The sequence below is a fragment of the Mytilus californianus genome, unplaced genomic scaffold (assembly GCF_021869535.1).
Source record: "Mytilus californianus isolate M0D057914Y unplaced genomic scaffold, xbMytCali1.0.p SCAF_11, whole genome shotgun sequence".
NCBI classification, from domain to species: domain Eukaryota; kingdom Metazoa; phylum Mollusca; class Bivalvia; order Mytilida; family Mytilidae; genus Mytilus; species Mytilus californianus.
Genome location: NW_026262593.1, coordinates 59157266 through 59171895, shown reverse-complemented (window position 1 = coordinate 59171895; position 14630 = coordinate 59157266). Strand labels below are relative to the sequence as shown.

General features: G+C 31.8%; 2 long non-coding RNA genes across 2 annotated transcripts; both read right to left on the bottom strand.

The window, feature by feature from the left end:
• Window positions 1-10171: 10171 nt before the first annotated feature.
• LOC127720418 (uncharacterized) lies at window positions 10172-11843 on the bottom strand. Its single transcript, XR_007990727.1, has 3 exons — window positions 11790-11843; window positions 10513-10676; window positions 10172-10245 (listed from the first exon to the last, which is right to left on the bottom strand). It is a non-coding gene; the product is annotated as an uncharacterized LOC127720418 (long non-coding RNA).
• A 47-nt stretch (window positions 11844-11890) lies between these two features.
• Window positions 11891-13730, bottom strand: LOC127720419 (uncharacterized). The gene is made up of 3 exons (XR_007990728.1): window positions 13587-13730; window positions 12318-12488; window positions 11891-12042 (listed from the first exon to the last, which is right to left on the bottom strand). It is a non-coding gene; the product is annotated as an uncharacterized LOC127720419 (long non-coding RNA).
• Window positions 13731-14630: the final 900 nt, after the last annotated feature.

The following is a 14630-nucleotide window of genomic DNA, read 5'->3' as shown; positions in this document are numbered from 1 at the left end:
TATTCAGGGGTCAAAATTAACTTTTTAAGGCCAGTAGCCAGCTGGGCTACTAGACTTAAAAATCAGTTAGCCCAGACAAAAAAATTAGCCCACTTTATTTCACTATCACAGTGTGAAGCCCGCAAAGCGGGCTGAACTTACTAGGGGTTTGGGGGCATGCACCCCCCCCCCCCCCCCCCCCCCTTAAGAAAATTTTGAAATTTTAGACTCAAAACCCTGCATTATGAGCATACCTGGAGGTGATTTAGATGCTTGGGAAAATGTCAATTTTGTCTTATTATTGTTGTTGACTTCAATCAAATTTCATAAAAAAAATCATTTACAAAATGGGAATCTTCATGCCCTGTGTACCAGTTTTTTTTTACATATCTTTTTAAGACAATTAAAAAATTCTCTGTCCTTGAATACATGTAGATGATAGATGAAATATTTAATTTTATTTCATAATAATCTAAGGCCACACCAATTCGATTTGTAGTTCTTCGGACAAAAGCTCCAAAAAATATGGGGCGAGCGAGCGAAATTTTTTTTATTGTATTTTTTTCTTGAAAATGAGTTTTTATGAGGCGGGTGCTCTACAAGTGAAGCAAGAGGTATAATTTTTTTTTTAAATTGTGCGATTTAAAATTTTTGTACATGTTAAAACTGGGTTACTTCATAGAAAAAGGAGAAGAAACATGCTCTAATGCATATAATTTGATGGATTCAGTGTTCTCCCCAGGATTTTTGGATAGCACCAGGGTAACGCGTGTGAACAGCTTGGTGAAATGTTTCATACAATCAGTTGTGTCGCGTGGCGTCGCTATATTTCTAGTTACTGCAGTTTTTATGTCTCTTGTTTTGTTTTAATACTGTGGTACTGTGTTATGTCAGAATATTATTGGTTAAAAAGATCAATAAGCAGTTTGTATTCTTTTTAATATTTTTTAAAAATAAATAAAACATGATTCATTACATAATATTCATCTAAATTTAAAGTAATTAAATCTTTTTCCATGATCAATAAAAATAAAATATCATTCAAACAGGAACATATATATATTGTTAGATATACTGTTCCCAGATTGAAAAGAGAACAAAAATGTTCAATTTAAAAAAAACTTTCTAGTTTCTAGAAAGAAAGTTGTTGTATGTGAAAGGATTCCTGTCATAAGGAGATATATAATTAACAAGAACAAAATTGTGTTATAATTTGAACCAGTTTCTATCTTAATTTTTAATAAAAAGAAATTTTTCATAGATTTTAAAACATTTTGCCATAGATTTCATGTACATGTAAATATTAACCTTTCTTGTCTTTGGTGATAATCAAACATAGATACAGACTTAATACTGCACTGAAACATAAATCTTTATTTGTCATGATCCATTTAAAAAGAATTCCTAAATCTATAAATTTATCTTAGGTCTATTGATCTATAAGTAACATATTCAATGTCAACAACAAAGTCTCCATATTTTCCCGCCTAAATGACAGGAAGTAGATATAAATAGATTTAACATGTGCTTATGGATTAAAATTGCAAGATCACTTCTGTTATTCATTAATGATCATATGGATATAGATATCCAGTTTGAAGGTACAGTCATGCATTTTATTTATAAAATAGAATAGATTGCAGTTAATTGTAAATAATCTTGAATATTCTACATGAACTAACTGGGTCATGTGATCCTTCCCCTTTGAATTACTTGTTGACAATTTGAAACCGGAATATCATGCAATAACTATGTCATAATTAAAGATAATTTTGGCAATGGTTTAATCAGAGACATATAAAACTATAATATAAGTATTGAGCTAACTTTATAATGTACAAAATATGTGTCGTCGTGTGTACAACTATCGGGTCAACACGGTTTGTGTACAAAGTATTTGCCGACTTGTCAGGTGATGAGTGAAGCCTTAAAATAGTTATCTATGATCATAAAGTTATGATCTCTAAATTAAAACACAAAATAATCATGTAAAAAGTGTTAATTACATCGATTAAATCCAATCAACAAAGGTTAACCTCACAAAGGTAAATGGATCACGTGGTGTAAACAATCCGTGTTGAACTGGTTTGAACTGGTCAAATTTCACCTGGAATTTTATACCGCACGGAAAAGATTTAACAAGTCGTTTAAAACTTTACCGATTTACGATTTTTTAACTGAAAATTTTAGCACCACGGAGAAAAATTATACATCGCGGTAAGAACGATACCACCGCGGTAAAAAATTATACATCGCGGGCCCGTGGTCCTTTAATGGCCTGGGGAGAACACTGGGATTGGCGCATGAACCATACCCAACTTTCTTGTCTCGCTGGGGTTTAGTTAATTTATAATTGTTTTCGTCAAATAAGCTTTGTCTGCGTGAATTTTCATTAAAATTCATACATGTGTATATATTAAGGAAGCATAGCAGATGCAGTTTAACAAGAGGAAATATGAACAGGCACTTGTCTCAGAAAAAAAATTTCCTATATACATTAATATAACACATTATTAAGGTATATAGGGGAAAAAATTTCTGAAACAGGTGCCTGTGGAATTATGTTAGTTAGGTAAATGACATATGTTGAATAAAATTTAAATATGTGTACATGTATGTACCAAAAAAAAAATTTTCATTATATCTATATATGGTAATGATTGTTAATTGGCTGCTTGATGTCCACTTTGAACTATTTATCCATACAAAGGATCAACATAATGAGTGAGGTGAATACTTCAACATCATGAGTAAGATATTTATATTGCTATGCATGTAGATCTCAATGTATTAAAATATTCCCTTAAAATACTTGTCACAACATTCACATGCATTATTCTGACAGCAAAATACTCTTTCCTTTTGCTCCTAAAAGCTGCAATGCATTTTAAACTCTTTAGCTTGACTAGAAGTGGTTGAACCAATTACACATCCCTAATTGTTATGAGCATACCAATCACAATACCACCACTTTGGTCTCGAATGTTGGAACTCTTAAATTTTCCCTTACAAAAGATTTCTGCTTGTATGCCAATAGACCAACAAGGGGATATGGACTTTCATCAAAATAAGATAAATCTTTTTTTAAAATTCAAGGGAATTTAATATTAATTTCATCCAAGATAGATAGGTCTATAAAACAACAAAGATTGTAGATAAATTTGTACAAAACAGCAGCCGGTGTTTCAAAATTCCACATAGCAAATCTGAACAATATAAACCGTCATTCTTTGTAAAAACATTTTTTTATTGGAATAGACTACCAAACAATCTCGTGTGTACCAATACAATTGAGAGCTTTAAAACTTCGGTTGCTCTCACATCGTTGGACTAATTTTCCAGCGCCTCTCTTCTGTTGGCGTTGCCATTGATGCCTATCCTGGCCCTGCAACGTACTTATTCAGATTCAGGTCTATGTCTGTTGAAACAATAATCCGGGATGACGATGGTTCTAACATACATTGATGTGATTGTGGTCATCTAAAGACAAATTTTTAATATTTGTCTCCTAGAACAGGTCTTCATAGATAAAATGAGATGCATTTCGGATAACTGTGTGTTCAGTAACTACTTGTCCACGACAATGAGCTGACACAACTACATGTTGGCATCCTGATTTTTGACCTCTTATTTACAATTCAATTTATCACACGTGCGTTTGAATCGAAACGGAGCAATATATGCACAAGAAAAACGTCTATGTGAAGAAAAAAAATTTCAAGGAGAAACAAAATTTGGAGCGGCATGCGGCCAAAAAATTTGCAGAAGCGGTAATTTTTTTTATTTATTGAAAAGTCAATTTCTCCAAAATAGGAGCGGGAAAATCCAAAGAACTATTAATCAAATTGGTGTGGCCTAATTTATTAAATATCTTGGTCGATTTATTTTGCGTAACTACGTACATTTGTAAACAAATGACCCCCTTTTTTCTCAAAAGACTTTGCACGTATTTCAAAAGCATTGTCATAAAATTGATATCTCCTCTGATTTTCTCTTTTTTGTAAACTGTTCAGTAAGTAGGAAACTAAAATCATTTTGAACTAATGTTATTTATTTGTGGTCGACAATGTTCTACTTTCGTTTTTGACCTTCATTCTCTGGACACCACGTGGGCTTTGAAAAGGGAACTACAAAAGGAACTGTTTTCCAGATTCTTAACAACATTATATATTATACTTTCTTTTATTTGACTGATTTTATTTCATAACATGCTATTGTCATCTTCTCTGACTGTCTTCGCTTTCTTGAAGCCAAAACCGAACAGGGTATCTGATCGCTTCATATTGTTAATGACCATCAGAACGTTTCTCTTGTTATCCTTGCAAACATACGATACTTTCCGACACTGATTTTACATCCTTGTTTATCGCGACCATGACTTTGCAACAATACGACTCTCGACACTTGCCTGTATACATCTTAAAAAGATTTTTTTTCTTTTTGAATTTATTTTCTTGTCATTGAAGTAGCCGGCACTTAATGCCACGGTATACAGCGGATTTCTGTCAGTCGAGTACTTTTTTCAATTCGCCACCTGGGCTACCACAACTGAATAAAAAGATCACCCAGGTCAATTTCTGGTCGCCATGGGCGACTGGTCGACCATTAATTCTCTTCCCTGCTATTATTCATTTGCATGGGCTTATGTGGAATGTCTTTAAATCTTTATATGCACAAAAATATCACATACCTCTTGACCATCCTTTACTATCAACAGTATAAGGTGTGCTGTATCTGTCACAAGATGGAGACTTCAAGTACGGAGATACACCAAGGCTTTCAAGCACTTCTGAGGCAGCCATCTGATTTAACCAGGTTAATCCATTTTCTGACATGTATTTAGAGATGGAAAAGTCTGAAATTTGAAATAAATGAAACTGAAATAATAAATTCTATAAAAGTTTATAGACTTTAATTACATCTGCTATACATTTAAAGCATGTATCAGATCATGACCACAACTTTACAAAGAATTACTTTGGTCAATCCATGTTGCAAATGTTTTGTTTTACCAAAACAAAATTCAATTTAAATTGAATTATTTGATAAATCATAAATTCAATAACCTATTATTTGATAAATTAACCAAAATCAAGAATGTGGATATTGAACATGCAAATGTAGCCTTTTTATACACGCTTTATCTAATTGATTTGCCAATTGTTTAAATTAACTCACCACTTATTTTAAATCCTTTATTCCAGTTACACACAGATTTAGGTACTCTATTTCTATCAAGTATGACAAATTCTTGACATCCTCCTTTAGATTCCCAGCATACACTGATGGTCATGGAAATGGCATATTGTTGTTCAGCAAAAAAGTTATCAACCAGGTACCTAAATGTTATTCAATAATAATATTACCTTATGTAGTGTTTTCCCATTTCCAATTCACTAATTTATACATGAAAAACAAGAGGCTCTAAAGAGCCTGTGTCGCTCACCTGCATCTTCAACAATAGCCATTTTTTGGGTAAAAATCATCATGAAAGGGCAATAACTCTATAAAGAGTTACTGTTTATAGAGTTACTGTATATGTACTTTTTTTCACAATTTTGGTATTGTTGATGAATTTGCATGTATCTAATTTTGTGATATTTCCAAAAATATCAGAGCATATGTAACTGACTTATTATTCTAAAAAAAATCCATTAATTAGGTCTTCATTTGTTTAACAATATGAAACAAAATAAACTAAGATTACTCAATCATCAAATAAGTCGTCTGTTTTGATAGATGTTTAATAACTGGATTAAGTTGTTAATTACTTAATATAGCTGTCATATTGGGCTTTGGCTATTATTTTTCACCTTTTGTCCTTTTATTCTTAACTAGAAATCATTGAGATGAGCGCCATCTCTGTGGGCCTGTCTGTAAATAACGTGTGGTAAAAATTTGTATGGATATGCATGTGGTTGTTAACTGAAACCAAAGTTTTTGAACTTTGACCTAGGAAGTTGTACATACATTATGACACACCCTCTGGTGTTGGTTAATATACATGTCAAGTATAAAGTATGAAATCATAACGGTTCTCAAGATATAGAGCAGACATAATTTTTTAGGGATGGATGGACCGACAGACAGACGGACAAACCTTCGACCTAGGAAGTTGTACATACAATATGACTCACCCTCTGGTGTTGGTTAATATACATGTCAAGTATAAAGTATGAAATCATAACGGTTCTCAAGATATAGAGCAGACATAATTTTTTAGGGATGGATGGACCGACAGACAGACGGACAACATATTTGTTGATCTTGTCTTCCTGATAATTCTTGCTAGTATAGTTTTCAAAATAATAGGCAAAAATGCAAAAAAATTGTAATTAAAGGGCAATAACTTCAGTATAAAGCAGTCAACTGACGATCTCGGTCACTTTTACTTATTTGTAGATCTTGACTTTCTGACCATTTTTGCAAAGTTTCTTTGTATCTATTACAGTTTTTAAGATATAAAGCAAAAACATAAAAAAATGGTAAAAACTCATCAATTAAGAGCAATAACTCCAATAAGGAGTCGTCTGATGATTTCAGCCATGTTGAATTACTTGTAGATCTTGTCCTGCCTATTATTTTTCTTAATAAAAATTTCTCTGTATCTATTATATTTTTCAAAATAATAAAGATAAAAATGAAAAAAATTGATAAAATTTGACATTCAAGGGCTGTAACTCCTATAAGAAGTCGTCTGACAGTTTTGATTTAAATAGACAGCAGGTAGATCTCAAAATTCTCAACATTTCTGCCCCTGTCAGATTTTCTCTATTCATAGCGGTTTCAAGATAAAAGACAATACTTGCATTGTACCTCTAAGTTCTATTTTTAACCAAGTCGGTGATCTTGGTTTACAGGTGGGTTCATCAGACACATTTTATAAACTAGATACCCCAATAATGATTGTGGCAAAGTTTGGTTAAATTTGGCCCAGTAGTTTCAGAGGAGAAGATTTCTGTAAAAGCTAACAGACAAAGGATGCCAAGAGATGAGAAAAGCTCACTTGGCTTTTTGGCCAGGTTAGCTAAAAAAGGTTGGAATTGTAAAAGAGAATTTTCTTGAAAGGATTATATAAACAATGCTAGAAAAGAATTGTTTGTTGTTTTAACAATAACATGTTACTGTATTATTTTTTCCTGTCATTAAAAAAAATTAAAAAAACAACAGAAAATTTGAATTGGAAATCTTTTTCATATGTTAAATTATTACAAAAAATGAGAATTTTGAGTCTATTTATTTGTCGAGTTATTCTGTATGTTCTGCCTGTTAAAAGTGTCAAAAAGTCAACACCAATATAACTTACCTCATCTTGAGTACTCCATACAGGTCCATCTCTTCCCATTCACCCCACTGATAACTATCCAACAAGATATCCATCTCTAATCTCTCTATTCCAAACTTTATCATATAGTTGCATGGGTCAAAGTTAACAAAAAAATGGAAAGATCTGTCAATGAATTCCACATCAAGACAGCACTGGACGCTATTACAATCACCATCTAAGTAACACGTTACAACAGAGGTATCAAGAAGTGGCAGGGCTATGGAAGTTGACTTGCATTCTGTAAAAGAAGTCATATTTTACAGCAGTTGGAGACAAATATCAAATCCTTTCTTACTACAAATTATGAGTATTATGTAACAAACGTCATGGACAAATGGACAAAAAAGGTAATTGTAGTATAATTCTCACTCTGATCAGTCTTCAATAATTTGTATAATTCAGGAAATCTTAATGATTATCATAGTCATAAGAATCCTGAGGAATGTCTACAGACAAGAGTGGATTCAAGAAAGACGGTCATGTGGTTCAAACTCAATATGCTTTTGATATTCTATGTGCATGGTTCTTTACATAAATCCTTGACCTACCTGTACTCCATCCCTGGAACTGAGCTGCAAATATAGAGTTGGGATCATGTCTGCTGCATTGTTTCTCTCTGAGGAAAGATGCTACCCCAAGTGTATCCATTAGTACTAATATTTCATTTGTTGACAGTTTCTCCAGTGGATTAATCTGCATATTACTGTACCATTCTGATAGAGACCAGTCTGCAGTTAAAGATACAAATTAAATGCTAAAACAACCACAACTGTAACATATTGATGTAGGCTGATAAAAACTTTAAAATAACAATTTTTGATTGATCTGTTTGAATTTTCAAATTTCAGGTTAAAAATATAGCACATTATTCACTTGTAATTTTGTTTATACCTAACAGTAATTTACAGTATCTGAACACAGGAAGTAGGTGTCTGACAGTTTTGATCAGTGCTCACACCTTACAACTCATCACTGTCAAGCGGCTGACCAAATAACAAAATATTTCTGTTAAATATTACTGGAGAAATGTATCATGAAATATCTTAAGTTCATTTAACATAATGAAAAATTCAAAGTAAAGGCAAGCAGGAATTTACTGTCTGACATGCAATATCTCCTAAACAGGTGTATTATAATAATAATAACAATATTTGGAGCAGTTAATGTGAATATAGAAATGGACTTTTATCTAAATACCTATCAAAAAAAGAAAGAGGTTTATATGGAACACACAAAGTATTCTATATTCCGCCAATGTTTCATTTTTTGTGTTAAACTGTTCCTACTGGTCTTAACAGCTGTTTCATTGGATTTTAATCATTTTTATATTCATATACAGCTCTTTCTATAGTGTTTTCTGATCTTTACTTCAAGACAGTTAGGCCAGTATCTTCAACCAATTTTTCCGGGCATCTGAATACATTTGGACTAACATTACTTACTTGAATTTAAATATCCTTTAGTTAAACCACAATGTAACTTTGGTAATTCAGTATTTGAAAATATCGTTACTTCCAAAGCACATGGACCTCCATCATTAAAACAAACTTTGATATCCAAATCTATGTAGTATACTGACAATCCTTGGAAGTCTGTAATTTTGTAACTGAAAAAAAACATAAATGTTCAAACATGAAAAAAATATCTACTGTTTTATTTTTTAAGTCAAAACTCTAATTTGGCATTAAAATTAGAAAGATCATATCATAGGGAACATGTGTACTAAGTTTCAAGTTGATTGGACTTCATCAAAAACTACCTTGACCAAAAACTTTAACCTGAAGCAGGGCAGTCGGACGAAAGGATGGACGATCGGACGACTGAACGGACGCACAGACCAAAAAACATATTGCCCCTCCTAGGTGGGGCATAAAAATGAAAAGCGATGATAAGACGAACAATTTCATAAAGCAGTTATAGTGGTATTTCATAGTCCAAAGGGCTGAATGAAAAAGTATTAAATATTCATTAAGGTATACATCTAATTAATGATTGCAATTCTACAACAAAAGATAGCATTTTATCATATATATGACCCCACCTGATTAATAACTTGTCTTGAATACTCAGAAATGGGAGGAATGGGAAATTTCACCTAATTCTAAAATACATTAAATAATTTAAGACATAAACATGGAAAATTACTTTTACAGAACTTAAATTTCAAATAACTTCGTAAAAAATATAGAATATTCATGAAATTGGTCAATCAATATACCTTATTTCAATGACTTTTCCAATATGGAACTGCTTTTGTACTCCGAATTCAAAATCCATCAAGAAAAATTCATACTGGTATTTTTCTATGCCAATATTCAGTGTATATCTGCATGGGTCGATATTCAAAAAGATGTTAATGTTTTTATTGATAAATTCAACATTTGCACAACAACTAAACCCAGTACAAGTCTCATCTAGATAACAATTGACTAAATCTGGTAGATCAGGGAGACTCATATCTGATCCACAGTCTGAAAAAAATGAAGAGTTAAGTAATTCATATTTCAACAAAAATTTGTATTTCAATGTATAACTATAAAGTCAAGAACATACCTTTCATTTATAGTGCCTATTATATGGCAAGTTTCTCTGTGCTTGCAAGATGAATATCTTAAAACACATGGCAAAAGGAGTAAAAAAAAACTGATTAATAATAAAATCCATGTATAATCATTATACATTGTACATGGATTTTATTCACAATTTTAACTATATGTACTCTGACAACTACTGATTAAAACAACTTCATTCTTAATTACCTGAATTCCATCCATTGTTATTTGCAGTTTTATATTTATCAGCTGATAGGTCACATGATGGATTCAAAAGGTAACTAGCTATGTCCACATCTTCCATCAGTTGAGATGCAAGGACTGATGGCAAATCCTTCACATAGCCACTAAGTCCATTATCAGTCATCCAGTCATTTATCTGGAAACCTAAAATCAAAATACATGCATAGCCATGGCCTAAAATATAACTAAGCTTTGAACAGTAATTGAATCATTTATTTCACAATTTTGAATAAAATCATGAAAACATTTGTTTCATAATAAAATAAAATAAAATAATCAAATCAAATCAAATCATATAAACTAAATAAATAAAATGAATAAATTGAATGAAATAAACGAAAATAATTAAAATAAAGTTATTTATATTGATGGATGTGATAATTTAATATAATGATATATGTATAATATTACCTGGGATAACAAAATTGTCTGACCAGGAACAAGATTGTTTTGGTATCCGTACACTATCAAATATGTTAAACTTGTATCTACAGTCACCATTGGTCTCAAAACAAACACTGATCTGGGCATCAAACAGGTAGATCTTTTCAACTGTTATTTCCTCTATTCTAAATCTAAAAATGAAATCATTGCATCTTTACTGCCACTTGAGAATCAGAAGAAACCTTTTCTTATTTCAGATTCATTTGTAATTTATAATCAGTCAGAAATTCCAGTGGAGTTTATCTTCCATAAATAAAAGGGTAGCTTGGTTGTTTCTGTAGAAATTTACAATTTTTGTTCATTAACATCATTTCGTTTTTAAGCTGCTGCTTTCTGAAAATTCCTAGTTAATGTTTTACTGAAAAGCAGGAATTTCATATATATATATAGGTTAACACAGATGTATACATGTATGTTGTGTCAGACTTCTGGTATGAATTTGACAATTTGTAAAAGGTAACCCAGATTTCGTTTCAGGGGCGTGGTTTCGGAATTCCGATTTCCCTTTTCCTGGAGAAAGTAAAAAATCGTTGGGTAAACGAAAACGCAGATACCAGTTTCCCGTTGGGTAAGTAAATTGTCTATATGTGGTACTTTCCGGTGCGTCGTATTCTTGTTTGACAAAGTCGATTATTAGACAAAATCTAGTTTAGAAACTGGTTCCCTGAAGTAATCACTTGTTTCCTTGCGTTTACAGCGGTACTTAGTTATTATCAGTAAACAGTAATGGAGGTCATGAAGCCATGAGTTTGCATAAATATTTTATCTCCGCTGATTCATCAAAGAAACGGAAATTATTAGACTTCAACAATAATGTAATCAAACCAAAATAAAGTTGTTTATGTTTTTTAATTGTTCATATATAAAGCTTTTTTTCAGACTTTAAAAAAAAATAAGAACAGGAAAATGGAAACTGATGCGGGAAAAGTAAAATTATAAGATAACTTTCCCATGGGTAAGTGCTTTTTCAAAAAATACCGAAGCCCTGAGGGGTCAGATAAAAAAACTTCAACATCATGAAATGTGGATTCATTATTAGTTGTTGGATACCAATTTTGTGGATTGTGAATTTAAATGTTCAAGGAAGGACACATTTTCCATAGTCATGTATGCAGACTTTGGCAAAACCAGAAAATCAAATATCGACAAAAATATACTCAATCCACAAAAAATGGTACCCAGGAAAATAAATGAATCCTCAGTATTAGTTTTTAGCATTACTGTGATTAAACAATAATACTTACTGAAGCCTAAAGATGTTTCCCAAAGATATAGTTTTCCATGTATTAAAAGTGTAGTCAAACAATGATTCGTTAATCATCAGATTTTCAATCCCAATACTCAGTTTGTAAGCACATGCATCCAATAATACATGTGTTTCAAATGTTCTTTGGAGCAGAGGTACCTCTACACAACACTGAAGTCCTGTACAGTAACTTGGCAGATGACAGCTTGCATAAACTGGTAGGGTTGGTACTAAAATATCTGCTGAACATGCTAAAAATTAAGTAAAGAATAAATTTAATCTTTTATGATTTTTTAAATTTGTTCGAATAGTAACATCATCTTCCTCTATACAGAAATAATAATATTATAACTGATGTTAATGTTTGGTGATTGCAGTCTCATAGATTTCATTCACACATCTCTAATTATTAAAAGTGACTTATAAATAATAAGTAGAAATTTCACAGCATCTTTTAAATGCAGCAGCATAATCACTTCTGTATCACTTTCTTTAGTGCTTTAGAAATGCTCACAGAAATATTTACCTAGAGTATTCCAGCCTTGAATGTTAGGATTGTACATGGATTTTGCACATTGAGGATGTTGTAGATATCCAGAGATTCCCATTTGATGAAACAACAAATCTACTGCAAACTCTGGTACACTTTTCCCAATTTCCAAGTCATACTGTTTTAACCATTTCGTCAGTGAAAAATCTTCAATGAAATAATGAGATAACAATTCATATAAACAAGATTAATACCAGGTCTGGACCTGCGTCGCTGCATGCAATTGATTGAGGTAACATGTATAATGGAGCATAACTGATTATTCCCAGACCACATATTGAAATCATTCACTTCAATTGAAGCAAAGAAAAGTTTGATGAACATTTTCCTTGTACAACGAGTGTTGTAAAATTTCAGCAAACTATCAGCCAACAGGAAGTGGCTACACAGCAGATGTAAAAATTGCTTACTTGCTACAACTCAACATATTAAATCATTCCCTTACATAGAAGCCAAGAAAACTTTGACAAAAACTTTCCTTGTACAATGAGTGTTGTAAAATTTCAAACTTTCAGCAAACAGGAAGTGGCAACAAGGCAGATGTTAAAATTGCTTACTCCCTTCAACTCAAAATTGTCAAGCTGCAGACCAAATATTAGATTATTTCCTTTCATAGAAGGGGAGAAAACTTTGACGAAAGTTTTGTTTCAGACAGACGGACATATGGTGTCAAGCAGTTACTAGACCTGCTTATGACTTGGGTGACGGAGGTAAAAAAAAGCCCATACACATCATCAATGAGTAACTGAGATAGTTAGAGTTTTGTTGGGTTTGTGTTGCTAAGTCTTGAGTTTTCTATGTGGTGTTTAGTAGACTTATCTGTTCGTCGTTTTTTCAATATTTTTTAATGGCATGATCAGTTTATCTTCGACTTATGAGTTTTTTTTAATGAATTTCAACATTTCAACATGACAAAAACTTTCATTCATCAATACACAATAGGAAAATTTGGAATTTCATGTCACTAACTTTATTTCAAAAAGATATTACTCTGCAACCTATATATAAAACATTTATTTTTAAAGACTGCTCCTTAAGTACTTAGTTCTAAACTTGTGTTGTATAGTTGCTGTCTCAAGGACCTTTTTTTTATTACCTCAAATTTCCATTGAATACTGTTCCTACCTTTATATAATGCAATCTATAATAAAACATTTACAAAAAAGGTTCTAAAGTAATAAGTAGTAAACTTGTGTTGTTGGGTTACTGTCTCAATGGATTTCATCACTTTTAATAGTATTTTACCTTTTATAGGAAATCCCTCATTAAAGTCACACAGAGGCTTTGGAAGTTTTGCATCCTTGAGTATTATATGCTGTAGAAAACATCCAGTTGATTCAAAACATAAACTCATGTTGATATTGGCAACATATGTTCTTTCACTAAGAAATTCATAGAACTGGTAACTAAAATAAAAAAAAAAACATCCTCGTAATATGACGAATACCTGTACAATACCTGGAAAAATAATTGTCTGTTATGGAATATGTCATGGTGTGTAATTTGGCTTATATCTTTGTTAGTTCAACAATTCAATGTAAGGTGAAAACATTATTTTACTTGTGAAGAAGGGTTAAGATGTCTTCTCTTTTGGTGTTATCATGTTGCGGTCTCATTGACATATACCCTACCTTTTCTTTCATTCATCTCATTGACATATACCCTACCTATTCTTTCATTCATAGTCTTTTAAAGCTTGCTTTGCGGTATATGTTTTGCTCATAGTTGAATGTTATATGGTGACCTATAGTTGCTAACTTTTACATCAATTGGTCTCTAATGGAAAGTTGTCTCATTGGCAATCAAACCACATCTTCCTATTTTCATATAGGAATACAGCTATTAATTCATATTTTCATTTTTACATGTATAAAAATACTGACTTATACCGATTAGTGATTACTAACTGATACTGACTACTTACTGATCCTAATTACTGACTTATACCGATTAGTGATTACTAACTGATACTTATTACTGACTTATACAGATTAGTGATTACTAACTGAAACTGACTACTTACTGATACTAATTACCGACTTCTACTGATTAGTGATTACTAACTGATACTGACTACTTACTGATACTAATAACTGACTTATACCGGCCAGTGATTACCAACTGATACTAATTACTGACTTATACTGATCAGTGATTACCAACTGATAATGACTACTTACTGACACTAATTACTGACTTATACCAATCAGTGATTATCAACTAATAATGATTACTTACTGATACCAATAAGTGATTACTAATGGATTCTTATCACTTACTCAATTTTAA